Below are 17,500 nucleotides of genomic sequence, written 5' to 3'. Positions count from 1 at the left end.
TTTCTATTCGAAACACGAGTGCCACATTGGCTTTACTTAGTCAATGGTTGAGTCCACCAGTTCCGTCACCGTCATCCAACAAAGCCTTGAGGCATACTATCTCCAGATCTCTCCATCACCTCAAACTATCAGTAATGAAGATTTGAACTTGAAAGATTCACAATGCCTCGGCTTGCTTTGGCAGAAATTCTAATGAATTCTGAGAAAATTATTGGTGGCATGTGCATCTGAAACACGGCGCTAAGTTCCTCGAGAATTCTGAGCTAGATTTCCGAGTGAAATGATGGAAATATTGAATGAAAACGTTGAACTATCTCGAATGTGAGGAATTACGACCCAAGAGTCCTTTTTTTTCGTCGCATGGAGATCCTTTAAAATATTTCAAAGCCTGTTTCTTTCTTCAAAATCAGTTACAAAAAAGATATAATTGACGATCTGCTTCATATTCATTACAGTTTAGTTGAGGGGAAAACTTTAGCGTTGTGTAATATATGGGTCCAATTAAATTCTAATTTTATTAAATAATGGAATACTCTTGTACAGAGTGCGCTGCTCAAATCCGAACAAGCACGCGTTTTCTCGAATGAGATTTCCTCGCCTGGTTAGCGAAACCTTCCCCGGACTTCTCCGAAGCATTATACTTAGCCACAATATCGTAAACAGTTGATCTGGGGTGCCAGAAGAATCGAACTATTTCGAAATATAACGCCCAGCGCGAACGCTTTCGATAATAGCGGATCTTCGATTGTACTTCGCACGTGTACGTAATATCTCGACCATTTTGAGGTTATGGCTGTTTACGAGATGCCTATAGATTTCAAGAACGCCAATCGCGACCTCCTGTGGAACTACGATATGTAATTGTATATCAAATTGAAATTTTTACCAGATTTAAGCGCCGCACCCTGTATTTTCTGTATTATTTTTCAATTATATTTCGTATGATTGCATTAGATAGTAGTGTATGGATTAAATTTTTCTTAATAATGAGTACTTCTCTACTGAATCTTCGGAGATAACTTACTGCAAATTCCCATCCGTCGATGGAACAAGCGAAAAAAGTCGTGCGCATCAGATCTGTGTTACACAATGTGATATTTTTGGATTTGTAGTTTTGAAAGAGTAATATCCAAGCTACGAGTAACAGTAATGTTCACCTCGTGCCTTTTGAACCAAAGGTTGACATTCTGTCTCTAGCGTGTGATAGTCATGTGTCTTAATAATAATATTGATTTTTTTCAAGTAAATGATTAATTTACTGCTATAAGCGTTCAAGATAAGCGCCTTTAACTATGTTTCTGAACAATTCACGATGCATTGATAATCCACCATATCTCATACGAATGGGTATTGGTGTGATATTTTAATTTAAAGGAAGATTAGTCTCAGAATGCCTCCTCCGTCGCGCATTTAACGATTCCCCGGATCCACGCAGCCACTGTGCATTTCGCCACGCGTCTGCGCGCGGACGTCTTTTTTCCCCCTTCCCAAAAGCCCGCGTGCTCTGCGCACCAACCTTAAGACTAAGCTTATCCCTTTGTAGGCGCCTCCTAACTGCCATTTTCCATGACATCCATTCTGCAGCATCCCGCGTATTTCTTCTGTACGCATACGCCTTAGAGCAACCCTTACTGTTTCCTTCCGCCACAACTTTCTCGAAAGGGACTCAACCAGCCATGCCACCATTCCATATCCTCCCCTCTTCTCCACACCCACCCCACCCCCCTCTCTCTCCAACCCCCCTCTTCATCCTCCCTCTCCCTTTCTCTCTTCTGCCAAGACCTCGTTTTGCTATTCCTTTCTGTTTCCCTTTCTCCTCCCTTCCCGTTGTACTCCCAGTATCCAGCGACCCTTTCACTCCATCCGTCACACTTCCTGGGCACTCAAGAAGATTTCGCATCGCAAGTTACTCCGATTTTATTCGAAAAAACTATGGGCTACACATTATGGCCCCGCTATTTATTTTTCCTTTCTTATGTTTCATTATTTATTGAAATGTGAAATGGTAATAGTCGTATTAAGAACTTTCTGTCACGCATTCATTTTATATACCCTACTTTAAATTACTTTCTTAATTTTCGAAGTGACTACCGACAAAATTATTCTTTGGCTTTAGAAAAAATTAATGCCAACAGATGTCCTTTTACGAGAGTTTACGTTTTGACGTTAAGGGATCCATCTTTAGCAGTTAATCAGGTGTAATTAGGAAAGTGTGAATTTACAGAGATATTCAATTACGAGTCGTTATTTTTTATTAGACCTCAGTTTTAATTTGTTGCGATTATTTGGAATAATCTCTGGACAAATCGATTTAAGTGTTCAACGCAAGTCATGGAAAATCTAAATAACTGCTCAAGAGCACAAAGAGAGTCATACGATTACCAAAAAAATCGAAGAATAGAGACTCCAAAAATTCGAATATTAAGCGAGAGTTCAAATCTATTGCAGATTTATGGATCGTTTTATTTCACTTGCGATGTCATGGTAACAATCCCCACGCCACATTTAAATAGGCCATAGTGGCCAAAGTGGCGAGACAAAATGTCGCAAAGTTAGATTCAAATGACCGTGTTTACCCCTAACGTTTCACAATCGTAATAAAAACTAGGAAAACAAGCAAAACATCTTCGCCATTACAGCATAATTCTTTTTTTCACGTGTAAATTGTCGAGTTTCCCATCGCCTTGAAATCAAACCAAGCATTATATTAATTAAGAGAGACAGTTTTCGTTTTCAGATTCCCTTTCTTACCTGAACTTGCGTCATCGCTCATTTGCTCTTCTCCACTTTTCAGCCGAAACAAGTGTTTGGGTGCAGTTGTGTACTTAATTTTTATTCCCTCTTTTTTACCTTCTTTTCTATAATTGAAGATGATTAAGGTGACTCTTACCTTGAACTCAAGTTACTTCTACCTTGAACTATTAAAGTGTTCTTTAGTGATTTTTAAATTACTCGGGTCATTTAACCATTCTGTCGCAAACAACATATATGTCAAGGTATTCGCTTCCAAGTAATACTGCACGAATAAACACGGCAATAATTTGTTTTGAAAAGTACACAGGCATCGCAACTTCCAAGTATTCCAGTGAAAAAGAAAGCATTTGACTGTGGTGAATTCATATAGCCGTCGGATTACATTGATTGATATTTCAAACACCCTCCTCACTGTGAAGTGATTTACGTTCATTGACAACCGAGCTACGAAACAACTAAAGGGCTCGAAGGGGATAACAAAACGAGTCAGTGCCCCGATGTTGTACTCAATCCTTCGGCCTTTTTTACGGCGGCACGGAAAGGGTAGGAACGGAGACGCTGTCACGTCCACGATCCAAAATAATCACATGTTAATTGGTTTCGGGGCGGCCGCGTTTCCCTGTTCGTGCGCGAGCCTTAGTTATTCAACGCACGGGCACGCCCCGCGTCGCTCCCGCCCTCCGTGCCCAAATTCAAAGGGGTGGCCACGAGAGGAGAGACGGAAAGGAGAAATATATACGGCGTGGTGAGGCGGGAGGGGGGGGGAGAAAGGCGGAAAGATGGGCGTGCGGGGCGGGGTTGGAGCAGAATGCGATCTCACCGTTCCACTCCCCCATCCAACCCACCCCCCCTCTTTATATAAGACTTCGCTCATTAAGTATTCAGATCTTCATTTTGGATCCGTCCGGAACCCTGACCTCAAAGGGGTAAGTGTTTGAGGAGGGGTTTCTGTGGGGGAGAGGGGGTTGCAAGTGCGGAGTATAGGCACCGAAGGAAGATGGGGTGGTTCTCGGGGAGAGCAGAACGGTTTCACCGCCGACCCCCCAAACCCTCCTCTTCCCAAACCTCCCTCTTCTGCCGCAGAGTAGTAGGTATGCGTTTCTTGCCGTGGGTTTTTTTTCTTCTTTTTATATTCTGCTTTCAAAGGGGATGTTGGAGAATGGGGGTGAGAAGAGGGTTGGGGGAGTTGGTTATTTTGTCCTGAAAAATGAGGGGGGCTGGCCCGACGAACGGTGGATGGTGACGCCGCGCTCTTTAATACCGCTTGGGTGGGACAAGGAATTTTGTTTTTTTTTTTAAGTGCTGCGAAAGGGATCCGCTTGGCTGGGGGTTTACTCTCCGAGGATGGTTGGGAAGAATATTGCGTGTACCCGAAACCCCATCTCCGGACGTGTACAGGAGTCTCGTGTCCCCGTAGGCAACGTTTTTATCACGCCTTTGTGTGAAATTTCCGTGTTGTTTATCTTGGGCTTTTCCGTCGCCCTCCGCACTTGCTATCTTTCATTAGATTGGCCAACTTCTATCATGGAGTATCCTTTCCCTTTTCATTCGATTCCGATGCTACTACATCTTGCGTCAGCACTCGCATCCTAATTCGTCCATCCCGACGAGAATATTCCATCAACGGTCAGCTGCTTGATGTTCCACGTGAGGAGTCGGTGAATGACCTTAGGTCAGTTGTAGGTTCATCGCAAAAATTTAAATTCTTAGCTAATTAGGGCTGTTAGCTTTTTCCTTCAGTTAAATTTTTTTATTGCATTATTTAAATCATCTTCAAAAGTATTGCATAGTTTGATTTCCACCATTGTTGAGCTTTTCATTTATTTATTTCGTGTGGCAATTCCAAACTGAATTTCCACGGGTCTATGTGTCGATGGAAAGGTTCCAATCAACCTTAATTCTCAATTTTCGGCTTCCGTCAGCATCGGAAAGTTGAACTTCAACGTGAAAGCGTGAAGAGAAAAATCACTTTACTTTGAGAACGATGCAGAAGAGTGCGTAGGAATAACCCTTTTCGTATTTTCCGCGCAGCACAGAATTATTAGAGAAAATGTCAGCTTGGAAATTTTGTGTTTAAATAAATAACCTTTTTTACTTTATTGAATATTTTTGTATTTAAATTATCTTCAAAACTGTATTAATAGATCGCTAAATGCTTGTTTAACTTCCTCCATATTTCAATAACTTTTGTCAGGAAATAATTCCCAAAGTTATTTACCGTTCTACGTCTCAATAGGAGGGTGCTAATCAGCATATCCAATCTGTCAATTCACGACATCAATCAGCGCCAGAGAGCTGAATTGTAGCCCGAGAGCCTTTAGAGAAATGACTACTCACAGGTAATAAATGGTGCACAAGAATCCTTAGAACGTAGGTGGTGTATACTTACTTGTCCGTATAGTAAGTTAGGGTCTCGTACCGAGTGATATAATGGCGAGCATTGACCTTAAACATTTTCTGAGAATGTCCAAACAGAACTTTCCTCATGAGTTGGGGGGGGATCTAGCTAGGTTTCAGTCCAAGAGGTCATAACTACTTGGCGGCTTGCTGGGTAAGTAGCAGACGTAATTAGAGGTCAATTTTTAGAAAACTCCTCTCCAGCAGGTAATCTTGTGGCGTTTCATTATTTGCCTCCAACGAAGACTGCTTGAGTGAAGGATAGACGGGCAGGGGGATGATCACGGGGCGGAGCATAGTCCTTGTCTGGAGCCTACGAGACGGTTTAATGAGTGTCGTTGGGGGGGTGGGGGGAAGGAACTACTAAGGGGAAGGACCCGTCTTGGCAGGGGGACCGGGGGAAACCGTGGAGGTACCGACGAGAGGGCGTGACCTCCGTGGTGTAATGTGTGAACTTTTAGGCGGGTTGGGATAGGGAGGGGTGATGAGAGAGGAGATGGGGTTGGTTGGAAAGTTTGAAGCGAGGGTGAGGACGGAGTGGAGTGGGCTCCGAGTTGAAGGAATATTCAAGCTTAAGTGGTGATAGAGATTTTTAAACAAGACGTCTTTTGCCGTGAAAAGTAAATATTGAAGTATGTAAACTCCGACGTGGATGGATTCATTTGTTCTAGTTCGAGTAAAATCCTCATGGTCGTCATCCCCCCCATAGGCGTGCCCATAACTTTTAGCTTGTTAAAGAAATAAGATTCAAAGTGATAACTTAAAAAGCGTAAAAAATAATTTTCGTTCCTCGTAGACAAATGTATTGAAATAATATTGACGTGGGTATTCATCCTATTTATATTAATTTTTTGGCCTGAGTTTTCATAACAGCAATCGGGAAAGCAGGTATGCAGCTAAGTTCTTTTACAACTTGCGATTCAATTGAGAAATTAAAGCAGAATAGGAAAAGTTTCGCTGTCTCGTGGGCCACACATAATCGACTGTTCATCAGATTTCTTTCTAAATGTCTTCAACTGGTCTATCTTAATTTTTTACAAGAAATGCATGTTCATTCCATCGCATCTAATCAATCATACTTGAAAGTAACTTGGAGCCGAATTTAATTATAATATATATATATATATATATGTGTATATATATTTATATATGTATATATATATATATATATATACATATCAATAAACACAGTAATCAAACCTAAGGTCGGTTTGGTAGGTGATGGGGTAGAGTTTACCTAGTACTAAGGGTAGGAGGGCCAGTTCCTCTCCCTGTGCTGGTTATGGATATGTGAATATATATATACGTGTATATATATATATATATATATATATATATATATATATATATATATATATATATCAGAGATGAAGCGGGACTTGATGTAGAGTAGGATGCTGGATTTTGTGTTTTGTTAGGAGTAATAAAATATTTATTTTGTAGTTGTGTCCATCCAAAAACCTACCTTAACCGGTAGATTACCTAAATAATAATGATTATATATATATATATATATATATATATATATATATATATATATATATATATGTATATATATTCTTTCATTTTTAACTTAAATACCCTCACTTATCTTCCGCATTCTCGGGAGCATTCATATCGAAATGTGTTAGGCTTTGAAAAATCGTCTTCGCATGCGATCGGGCCACGCTCAACTCCGGTGGTCAACATCGCTTGGTAATTAAGTCCGCGTTCTGGCCTAAGAGGGAATTACCTTTTTTAAAATTCAAGTGATTCGTGAGTGCGCACGGCCACCGGAGAACAGGGGAAAAACAAGGAAGTAGATATGAACGATGGCTTGACGACGGAGAAACGCTGAGATAAACTCCTAATGAGGGATTTTGCTTCAAGCTTGTGAACGCATATTGGCCTCAATCACGCTATATTTCCAGTGCTTAGGAAGTGGACATTTGAGCTGTCGTTATTTAAAGAGATTAAATGGGAATGGTAATTGACAAACTGCTCTCTCTCTCTCTGATTGCGTGCTTGACGTGAGTGACTTATTTCCATCGTTATAATTGACCAAGGGTTTTTGATTCTTGCTTGAATTAAATTGTTGATTTAGTGACCATTTTTGGAGGACGTAGATCGGTATGGATGACGAAATCTCCGGAAAACAGATGCTTCTCGGAGGATTTAGGAAGTTTCCGTAGGAATTGTAAAATGAGAGCATTTAGTAAAGGATTAATTGTCTTTCATCTTAACGCAAAAGTCGCCAAACTTGTACTTCCCCGCTGACATTGTGGCTAAAGGTACCACGTTTTCTCAACAATGTGAACTTACCCTAAAGGTGTTCCCTTTTCATACCCATAACTGAACCACCGATAATTTTGCTGTGGTCAATTTATTGATTTTAAATAGCTAAATGATCTTCTAAAACACTCTTCACGCTAAGATTTTACGCCGCATTTGAATGGAGCGTATTTAATAACTTTGATTTTATTACCCTGTCGTAAAGACATGGGAAGGACGACCCGACTTTGGGTAAGAGTGAAGCCAGCAAGACACTCTGCGATCCTCAGCCGTTTATTAGAGGGGTCAGATTGGTAATGTTGACTCGATCAAGCACCGGAACGGGTAAGGCAGGGAACTTACAGGGGAAAGGAAGTATTCGGGCGGGAATCATCCGCAGACGTGCTGGCAGCCGACTGATGAACGCGGGGCTTCGTCGATGGCGGTGGCCTAGCGGGGAGTCCGATGTCGGTGGTCTAGCGGGGAGTCCCTCGGATACTCCGATGCGGCGGCGACCAACGGGCGAACACAGGGTCTCGGCAGCAGGTTATATCAGTAGACTGACCCTCTATCGCGTCGGTCCGGATCGCCTCCCTGGTCCTCTCTTTCTCCGCCCCCGCACCACACTCCGACCCAAGCTGGTCCGCGCGCGGCGGCACCCCTCCCTAGGGCCTTCCCCGTGACGTTGGTCACTGGCCCGGTAGCCCCTCCTCCCACCTGGGATTCCCTCCCTGGAGGCGTAGGAAGGATCATTGCCCCCGAGGCCCTTTGGCGGTGCCCAAGAAACCGCTAGGGTTATAGAAACCCTTCCTACGACCTCGCCGAGGCTTTCCCGCTTTAGGTCTTCCGGGCCTTTCCCGTGACGTCAAAGAGTCCGGCGCCTATCACAGGCATTGTCTGGTCATGCCCCAAAAGCTTACAACGGCGAGAACAGAGCCCTCACCACATCACCCTCGCGGAAAAATAAACCCCCAGGTATTAGGGGTTGGCGCCAGCCCCTCTCTTTGCGGTCTGGGCACGACCCTGCTGTTTATAGGTGTCCAGGTGCCCGAAACCACACAACACGTGGCGGAGTAATAGGGCTCATCACGCAACCCTATGGACCAACATGATGAAAAGTCTTGGTCGGCGTAGTTGTCAGAGCAGTCGCAAATGTCATAGAAATTAATATCATAGATGCGTTGCTTCCATATGCGAGTGAACTTTACATTGAAATTGGTGAGCCTTGTGTTGAGGAAGAATCTCGTTCGTTGTCGAGTAGATTGTGAAACAGTGAATGACTCTTTTGAATGAAACTCTCGCTCAAGTTTAGATACAAATAGCTACGTTGAGTAACCAATAAAAATTACCTTTCACGAGGAAGAGCACGACGTGACGTCTTCTGGGAAGTTTGATGAATAATTCGTAACTCAAGTTTCTGATCTTGTCTAATATGCAAAAGAAGAGAAAACAATTCCCGAACTAATGCATTTATGGAAGTTTTTTTTCTCGAACAATGCTCGTGATAGCATCCAACTAAAGATCTCTTATCCTAACCCAGTCCTGCGAGTCACTTTCACATTGCCCAGCCGTATCCATTGGCATCCCTGATCACGGACCGTTATTTGGCCCGCAGAGCGTGCTTTGTCGATGTTATCGATTTTACCTCTGCTGCTGTGCGTTTCTTAAAGGCGACACAATTTGATCCAACTTGGTTTAAGAGCCGCAGATATTATTATGTAATGTACCCAGGTGTTCCAAAATTAAATCCATGAAACAAGGGTTTTAAATCGGTGGACAGTTTGGGAGTTAAAGGCATACAAACCCATAGGTGTTGAATTGGAATGGACCGTGGAATTACCTTGAAGTGGAAGGTACCTACTTTCCATTCCTTGAGTACCACCTCGTGCAATGACTCCAGGTATGTGCCTAAGACAGCTTCTGCTCTAATGAGATAAGTACTAGGGATTACGTAATAAATTAGGCAGACCAGGGGGAATGAGGGAAATACTGGGTGATGAAAATTATAACGTAGGTCTACTCTGTTGTAGTCATTTTTTTTTAAATTGCCCATTTTTAAACCACATTAATATTTTACATTTAAGTTCAAAGTTTTGTGCTAAAGATTTATAGTATTTTGACGTGGAAAAAATGACAGGCAAAGTGTTTTTTTCACAATAAAAAACGCGAAGAACCCTTTTCTAGCGATTGTAAAGGCAATGAGTATCAATTTTATACTGATATAATGAAATATTATGAAAACTCATCTCACTACACGTATGAAAAGGCACAACATGACCTGCTCCGTAGATTCACCACTTTAAAAACTAGTACGGCATTAGCACTTGAGATTAGCAGTCGAGCACTTAATTTATCATCACCGAGGCCTTCGGCCGCACGTCCTACTCGATCCATGGCACGGAGTGTATGGTGAAAAGATAAAGAGAGAATAGAGCCTGCTCAAATTTGGCCGGGCGGAATTATAAGGAAAATTATAGGAGAAAGAACGAGAACCAACGTTTCAGCATTGCTTGGAGTGGTCTTAAACGCAACCGAAGAATGGGGGTTTTAATTTTTTGGGTGCACTCTGTACCGGCCAAGGCCAAGGTTAAGGGCGATTTCAGTTTTCCCAGGGAAGATTTCTTTTCATTCTTTTATTCGCCCCTCTCGCCTTGCAAATCATGACCGTCCTTCTTCACTCCCCAAGCCTTCCGCGACCCTTCCCTTTCAAGAACCCTTTCACCCACGACGAGCATTCTGGCGACACGCAAAACTTACAACTTACGACGTAGGTTCCCTTCCCGCCAGTTATTCATTTTGTTTTGCATCGTTCGACGTCTCACGTTCCTGGGGTCACATGAGGAGATTCAAGCATGCATGGAACGATATGTTTTCCGTTTCCACGTTCTCAGCTCCTGCTTTAATGTCGTGTGGGGATGTTTTGAACTAATTTTGAGGCTTCTTCTGTGGAAAGAAAAGAATCTCTGTTACAGTCAGTATGGAGTCTATTAATGTTAAGAAAATGTCAAAGGTTAACATCCCTCACTCGAGTAATCGTGCGCTCTGCTTGGAATTTATAGTCATCCAATTCATTTTTTGATATAATTCTAATCTGTGATACGTTGAGTGCCTTTTACTATTAAGTAATCTACCGGTTAAGGTAGGTTTTGGATGGACACAACTACCAAATAAATATTTTGTTACTCCTAACAAACCCCATTCCAACAAACCCACTCTACATCAAGTGCTTATTCATCTCTGTGCACTTCCTTCTTCCCTTCATCTCATCCCTATCCTGTTTCTTCCCTTTCCTCGTTTGCGTGACATTTTCCCCTCTATTACAGTCTTCAACATCCCACTGCCGACCAATACGCCCCTCATCCTTTCTTCCTTCCTCCTTATGATTTCTCCCAACAATCCCCTCTCCTCACTCACCATACCTAGCATTTCCTCTTTTGTTTGCTTCTTTTTAGTTTAAATTAAATTTTAAATTTTGAAATAATTTTTTCCCGGAAATGTTAGTTTAATTCGCCAATGCTGATTTTTAGTTTGAAAATAAATTAACTGAGAGGTATGTAAAAGAAATAATAGGTTACAAAGTTAATTTTTTTATTACTCTTCATAAATTAAATTAATAAAATATCTTGATAGATAGATAGTCGTCTTTATTTTGGGGCGAGATTGAGATTATGGAGTCTAACCACCTAACCCCTCGTCACACATTTAAAATATTAAACTTACAGATAAATTACACAATTTATGCATGAATAGGAACAAAATTAATACCTATAATACCTTAGGACTAACATACAGCACCCCCAAAACAACACATTAGTTGCATAGTTAATTAATAACTATAACACAATATATACTACACATACCAATACTATTCATGCACATACCAATGTATGCAAATAGCACTTGTAAAACAATATTCCGGGTCATATTAAAGAAAAAATTCAGAAAAACAGAATATAAGAAAGCCAGTGGAATCGGTTGACGGAAGAGTTTCTGAGGTTGTGGTTAAGATTATATAGTATGTAAGTTCCATATTGAAGTCCCAAATAATCGTGACATTCATTCATAAACCACTTTGGCTCCTAGAAAATTTTTCGTTACTCTGTGGAATATGCTGCCATGGGACTCCCCGAAACTATCAGGAAACCCACTCTGTCGAACAAGTTGGATCGTAAAAAGTAAAGAAAAGCGCTGGATTGGGGTGACAAGTGATCGTAGGATTCCTTGAGGAACGGTGTAGAATTAAATTAGTCATTACACAAAGAATGTTATTGCTTTACGAATCATTAAGAGAAGTGGATTAAAATGGATGCCGCATTAATTTTCGTTCACTTACCATAAGTTGACAATGTTAAACCGATTCACACAATATTTTTCAATTTACTAACTGAAATTCCTTACATCATTGAATGAATGAGGAAAATGAAAATTTTAGCGTTGAAAATATTATATCGTGGTTTGTTCACCGTAAACTATAGATTGGAAAACCGTGCGGGAAGTGCGAACTGGGGGAAAAAATATCCAAAAGAAGGAAGAGGATGCGGAATACTGGAATTTCTAAAGAGAACCGCCACTGCTGCGGACGAGTTGAAATCACACAAGAGATACGGTGGAGTTGGCAGGCTCTGCTTCTCGGCTGATGAAATCGCTTCGCCATTATGGCAGGAAGTTGGGGTGGAGCGAGTGGACCCGAATGGAGCCTCGCGGTTGAAGAATGGGTCGGTTTGTTGACAGGATAACGCATAACGCACGTTGCTTTACCCTAAGGTAACGGGGGGGGGGAAAAAGGGGGGTGTTCTCACAAAGCTCATTGGGGGAAACGAGGGGATATGATCGCAAGCGAGGGAGGGGATGGGAGATCGTGAGATTCCCTGATAGCCAACTAGAAAAATAATAGTCGCACGACTCCCCAGCCGGAACGTGTTTTTCAACCGTATGCGGAGTGATTTTTTTGAAAGGACCGTTAATACCCAAAATAGCATTTTATCAATTTATTCCAATTCATTTTTCCCCTAATGAATTTTCCCTGGCGGTAAAACCGAAATCCGTTCACATTAACGGCATAACTCGTTACGCGTTTCATGATCGCGATAAGTTTACGAAGAGCGACGTTTCTCCCTCACGATATATTAATGGTGTGTTGGCTCTTTGTTCTCGTGCTATGCCATCGATTCGTTTTTTTTATTTTGCCTTGTTTTTTTTATATCTCGTCCTGTCGACGCCTTGGCCGTTAAGAAGATCGATGAAGCTGTTCAGTGCTCTTCACCAACTGATACTGCATGCCATAAATGACCCTCCAATAATTTGACCATAATGCCCCGATCCCTCTTCACTACCTTTCCCCCGTCATACCATGTCTCTAGTGTTCGCTTTAGGTTTTTTTAATGTTAATTTTCCACCGTTATTCTCAGCAGATTGAGATTAATTTTGGCAGGTCGTATCGATTCAATCAGTATTGATGGTTTTACAGTTTTCTAATGGCAGCCTACCTTTCTCTCTGTATGACAAAAAGCTTAGCGCAGCGTAGTATAGCGTGAGAGTTTTTAAATTTCTTAATATGCCCATTAAATAAAGTTAAAGAGTTCTGTTTTCATTCAGAGGGCTTAGAAAGATAATTGCCATCCATCACGTCCCGATTAATAAGCCCGATACTCTTTGATTAGAATCTTCCGAGTAACAGTTTGTCTGCTTTTTTTTAATTGCTATCAAAAATTAATGTTTATTGGGGTCTAATCGCCCTTGCTTAAAAGTTGTTTCGGTCCGACTTGCTTCGCCGCTTTTGTGCCTGAATGGCAACAGCGTCCGAGTATCGTGCTCAAACCTATTGGAGAATATTAATTTTAATTTAAAAGAAAAACTCGTCATTTTTTTCTAAATTTTTTTATCATTACCTTCTCTAATAATCTTTTTACTGGCTCTGAAATGATAAAAATTTATTTATGTAAATAAAATGGATGCCTGTTGCCTCGAGGGTCGTTACGATATCCAGATACTCCTGCTTTGTCAGATATTCATGGGGTGGTGTTCACGAGACAATATTGAACATTTTCCCCCGAACCTTCTGTTGAGAATGGCGAAATATACTGATGGGATGGGAGGTCGTTCTTCTATTGCTTTTCAGAGTTGATGATTTGCCCCTCCGCCCCCCCCCCAGTCTCCTTACACAGCATGGGGGTCGAGGGAGAGACTTGAAGAGAAGAACGTCAATGCCATTCACCGCGCTTCGCTCGTGTGTTTGTTTTTGATTTGATTTCGGCTTTGGGTGTCTCCCCGCAGCCCGACTTTGAACCCTCTTCGTCAGTTTCCAAGGTAACACACCCTCCAAAATCTTGCCTCTCGCTCCCCCCCCCAACCCCACCCTCTTCTCCCCTTTTCCATCCATTCGCCTTTTAAAAAATACATGCGGTTCCCTTCCTTCTCAATTATTTTTTTCTTCCTCCGCTGTGAAATGTCTGAGGGGTTGGCGTTTGGGGAGCCGGCGATTTATCCGCGGGTTCCCCCCTGCTTTTGTTTCGATTGTTGACGCAGTTTTGTTTCTCGAGTGTTATTCGCTCCAGTGGACTAAAAATAATAAAATAAAAAACCTAAACGCGGGCCCGGGCTAATGATGACGTTAATAATTTATGCGAGGAGCAGAGGGTGGCTACGATTTTTCTCGGTCGACTAGTCATAAATATGTTCACGTCCGCTCTTGCGACGCGGTCGCCGACGTTTGTGCTGGCGTGGAAAAAAAACTATTTCGGCTCGATCTCCCTTTCCCCTAAATACTTGACGCATGCCTCATAGAAGGAGTTGCAAAAGAATTAGTTCGTTATCATCATTGAAATATTTATGAAACTGTTGAATTCGATTATGGTATTCAAAATAATTTCTAAATAAAACCTATGAGTTTTCTCTACAGCGAAGAAATTACATTATATACCTCAACTTTTGCAATTATTAAGATCGTGGCACTGCAGGCGTGATTAATGGATATAGTTTCGTCTCGTCCGGATTATTTCTGTGAGTGGTACATCCAATGTAAATATTTTGGTGGAGTCGTTTGGGACCCGTTCATCCATAGTGTAGACGACTACTGCGAATGGCTACTTTAGTCCGCAGCACAGAAGTTGAAGGTGCTGTGCCTTTTCTGTGCATCCATTTGTCACCAACTAAAAAATTAGAATTAAATTAATGAGAAGCCGTTTAAATTTGTTTTGAGGATTTTCCTGTGGTAGCATGTGTGCATTTCATTAGAATGAAGCCATGGGGAACGTAGATTTTAATCCCATATGAATAACCGAGCACGGATTAAATTGATAAAGCTTTAATAACCAAGAGTTTCACGTACACTTTCCCTAGTCTCTCTCTCCTATTTCTCGCATTTCTTTAATCCCGAGGTTACTGAGACTGTGAATGCGTAGTTCTACGGTTAATGCAAATTAGGCTTGGGGAATATTAAGAAAATACTTTAAAATGTCCTATTAGAGGAAATTGCATTTCAAGCCGTTGAAGATAATGTATGTAATAGTACTTAATTCTGTGTAATGAATTAAATAGGTTTTATTCAGTGTAAAGGTTGGGAGTGGTAGTTAATATTTTAATATTTTTGTGCATGGTAACATCGTCATCTGAAATTGTTTCTTTGGGCAGTTTAATTGTATATTTTATTTTGAATGTGATATTGTCCATGGGCACCCCAGTTTTACAAATCTAAACACTTCGTCCTTTGTACTTAATTGACTATTTCATTTTCTAAATGCTATAGGTATGCGTTATGTTTATCTGGATCAGGAAAATATGTCGATTTTTCAGAATAAATACTTTTTGTTAAGAATTATTACTTTACGAAGTAGAAATACTTACTCCGATTTGCTTTCAATAAACACTTGTTCTACCTTTTCAGTTTTAAGCATCACTCAGACTTAGATAATTTTCCTTATAGCCTAAAAATTGCGTATTTGATAGCATATCGAATTGTATAGAAATATTACTCGAATATGAGTATATAAAATCATCTTTCCAGCGATTGAGAGTGATTTTCGCGGGGATTCGTAAATTTTGAAATTTTTACAAGTTTTCTGTCATGTTTAAAAAGTAATTTCTCCCTCTTCAATGCCCTGGCCTCAAATATGTGCTACTAAGATTCGATTAGATGGGACTCCACCGTAAATATATTAATAAAGTATTCTACATCATTACATGCATTCCTTACCACGTTAACACCCACAATAAGTCCACAAGTTTTATACATGAAATTTTGACTTATTGGTTTGGAAAAAAATCTCATGTTAGATTTTGATAGAATTCTAATATCGATCTGATTTCGACAGAATAGCGTATAAATATAAAGGCATATCCTTTTAATGATCACACGATTATTTTTATAGCGCAAATGGCTTCAACATTCTCGCTCCACTCTTAAGCAAAAATTACACTGGTGTTAATTCTGTCTCCTTTGTAAGTCACCACAAACATGTTTTTTTATGAAACTTTAAAATTTTTGGATTTTGCATGAATGTGGGAAAGAACAGAAAAAGCGCGACTAAAGCTGAAAAATCGCGTATTTCAGCCTCATTACAGTAGCGGGAAGACTTCGCATACTTTCAAGCACCAAGCCCTGGCCCTCGTTTCACTGAGCGTAGCATGGAAATAATCACATTTTTCATTCGCGAGATTCGTCCTTGCCTCACTCTTGCCTTAAATTAGAATTATTTCATCGGTCGAGTGACACTGTCATACGAACAGGGCCGTTTCTCTGTTTGTATTCCCATTCCAAGCAGGCGCCATTTCCCAACCTCATCCACTTGCACCTTCCTCCTTTCTATCCCCTGGCCCATTCCCCATCAGATTGTGGTTCTTGGTTGGACGTCCCAACCACAATTTTTTCGTCGACGATTTTAATCGCTCCCCCGCTGCGTTAAACAGCATACATTATGTATAGTTTTTTTTTCTCATCGTTTTCCGTGTGAAAATGTATCGCCGCATGATTAGATCAGTCCTTTTATTCTGTGGTTATTATTGTTATTATTTATTGATGTATTATTGGTATAGCAAGAGTCAGTCCGTCTACATTTATAATTGGCATATTTGCGGCATTTTATTCCGAACACATGGAATGAGGTCGTGAGGCTTAGTAATTATCGAGAACTTCACTCCATTGTTTTGGTGTCATTCGCAAAATTGGTAATGATTTATATCAGACAGAATTCAATTGTTTGCTAACATAGGATGTTTATCCATACTAATGTGATTATCACGAAATAATTCCTCCTCATTCTCAATAACAATACTCACATTTGGTTTTATTAATCATATGGGGAGCAAATTTGTCATTTTACTATCGAAATATGTAATAAAGATCAAGTTTGTTCAGAACAGCATTTATTTAGTGATAAACTTGAGTACACATTTCTACCCATTTTAAACTAAGGCCGACGTTGCTAAAACTATGACGTTAATGAAACCTTGCCTCCATATATTCTAGTTGTGCTTGAGTCAGGTCATGGTTCAGGAACGTACAAACGGTATTCTTAGATTTGGCTCGTTTCTGCACGACGTACTGTGGCAAGGAGTCTGTTGAATTATAGTTCGGGCTCCATAATTGCAGGTTTCTATTTCTCCTCACGTCCCATCACAATCAGTTGCACTCAAACTGTGGTTTCCTCTGGCATAGTGATGGTTCCATGGTGGACAGGGTGCTACCTGCGGACGCGGGCCAAATTGAAGGCAATGACTGGTGAGAATGATACAAGAGACCTTGACGTGGAGCTCTCAGCATATTGGACTCGTTTTTTTTCCGCCAGGGCCGCAAGCCAGCCAGCCAGCTCCGCGACTCGCTATTTTGCTCACGAGTGAATCACATATCCTCTTCAATTTCTCTCTCTCTCTCTCTCTCTCTCTCTCTCTCTCTCTCTCTCTCTCTCTCTCTCTCTCTCTATGTATATATATCTCCTCTTATCTCTTTGTCTCTCTCTCTCCCTCCTCTTCTCATTTCAAAATCGATCGGTGGAGAGAGTAAAAGAGAGAGGGAGAGAGAGAGGAGTTGCAATCCGTTATTTTTTTACCGCCCACAGTGGGCTCAGTGGCGGGTTTAAGGGAAGCTCACTGCACTGGGTCGCCA

Source organism: Hetaerina americana, unplaced genomic scaffold (genome assembly GCF_022747635.1).
Source record: "Hetaerina americana unplaced genomic scaffold, ioHetAmer1.1.p SCAF_94, whole genome shotgun sequence".
NCBI lineage: Eukaryota > Metazoa > Arthropoda > Insecta > Odonata > Calopterygidae > Hetaerina > Hetaerina americana.
This window is presented reverse-complemented; position numbering follows the sequence as displayed.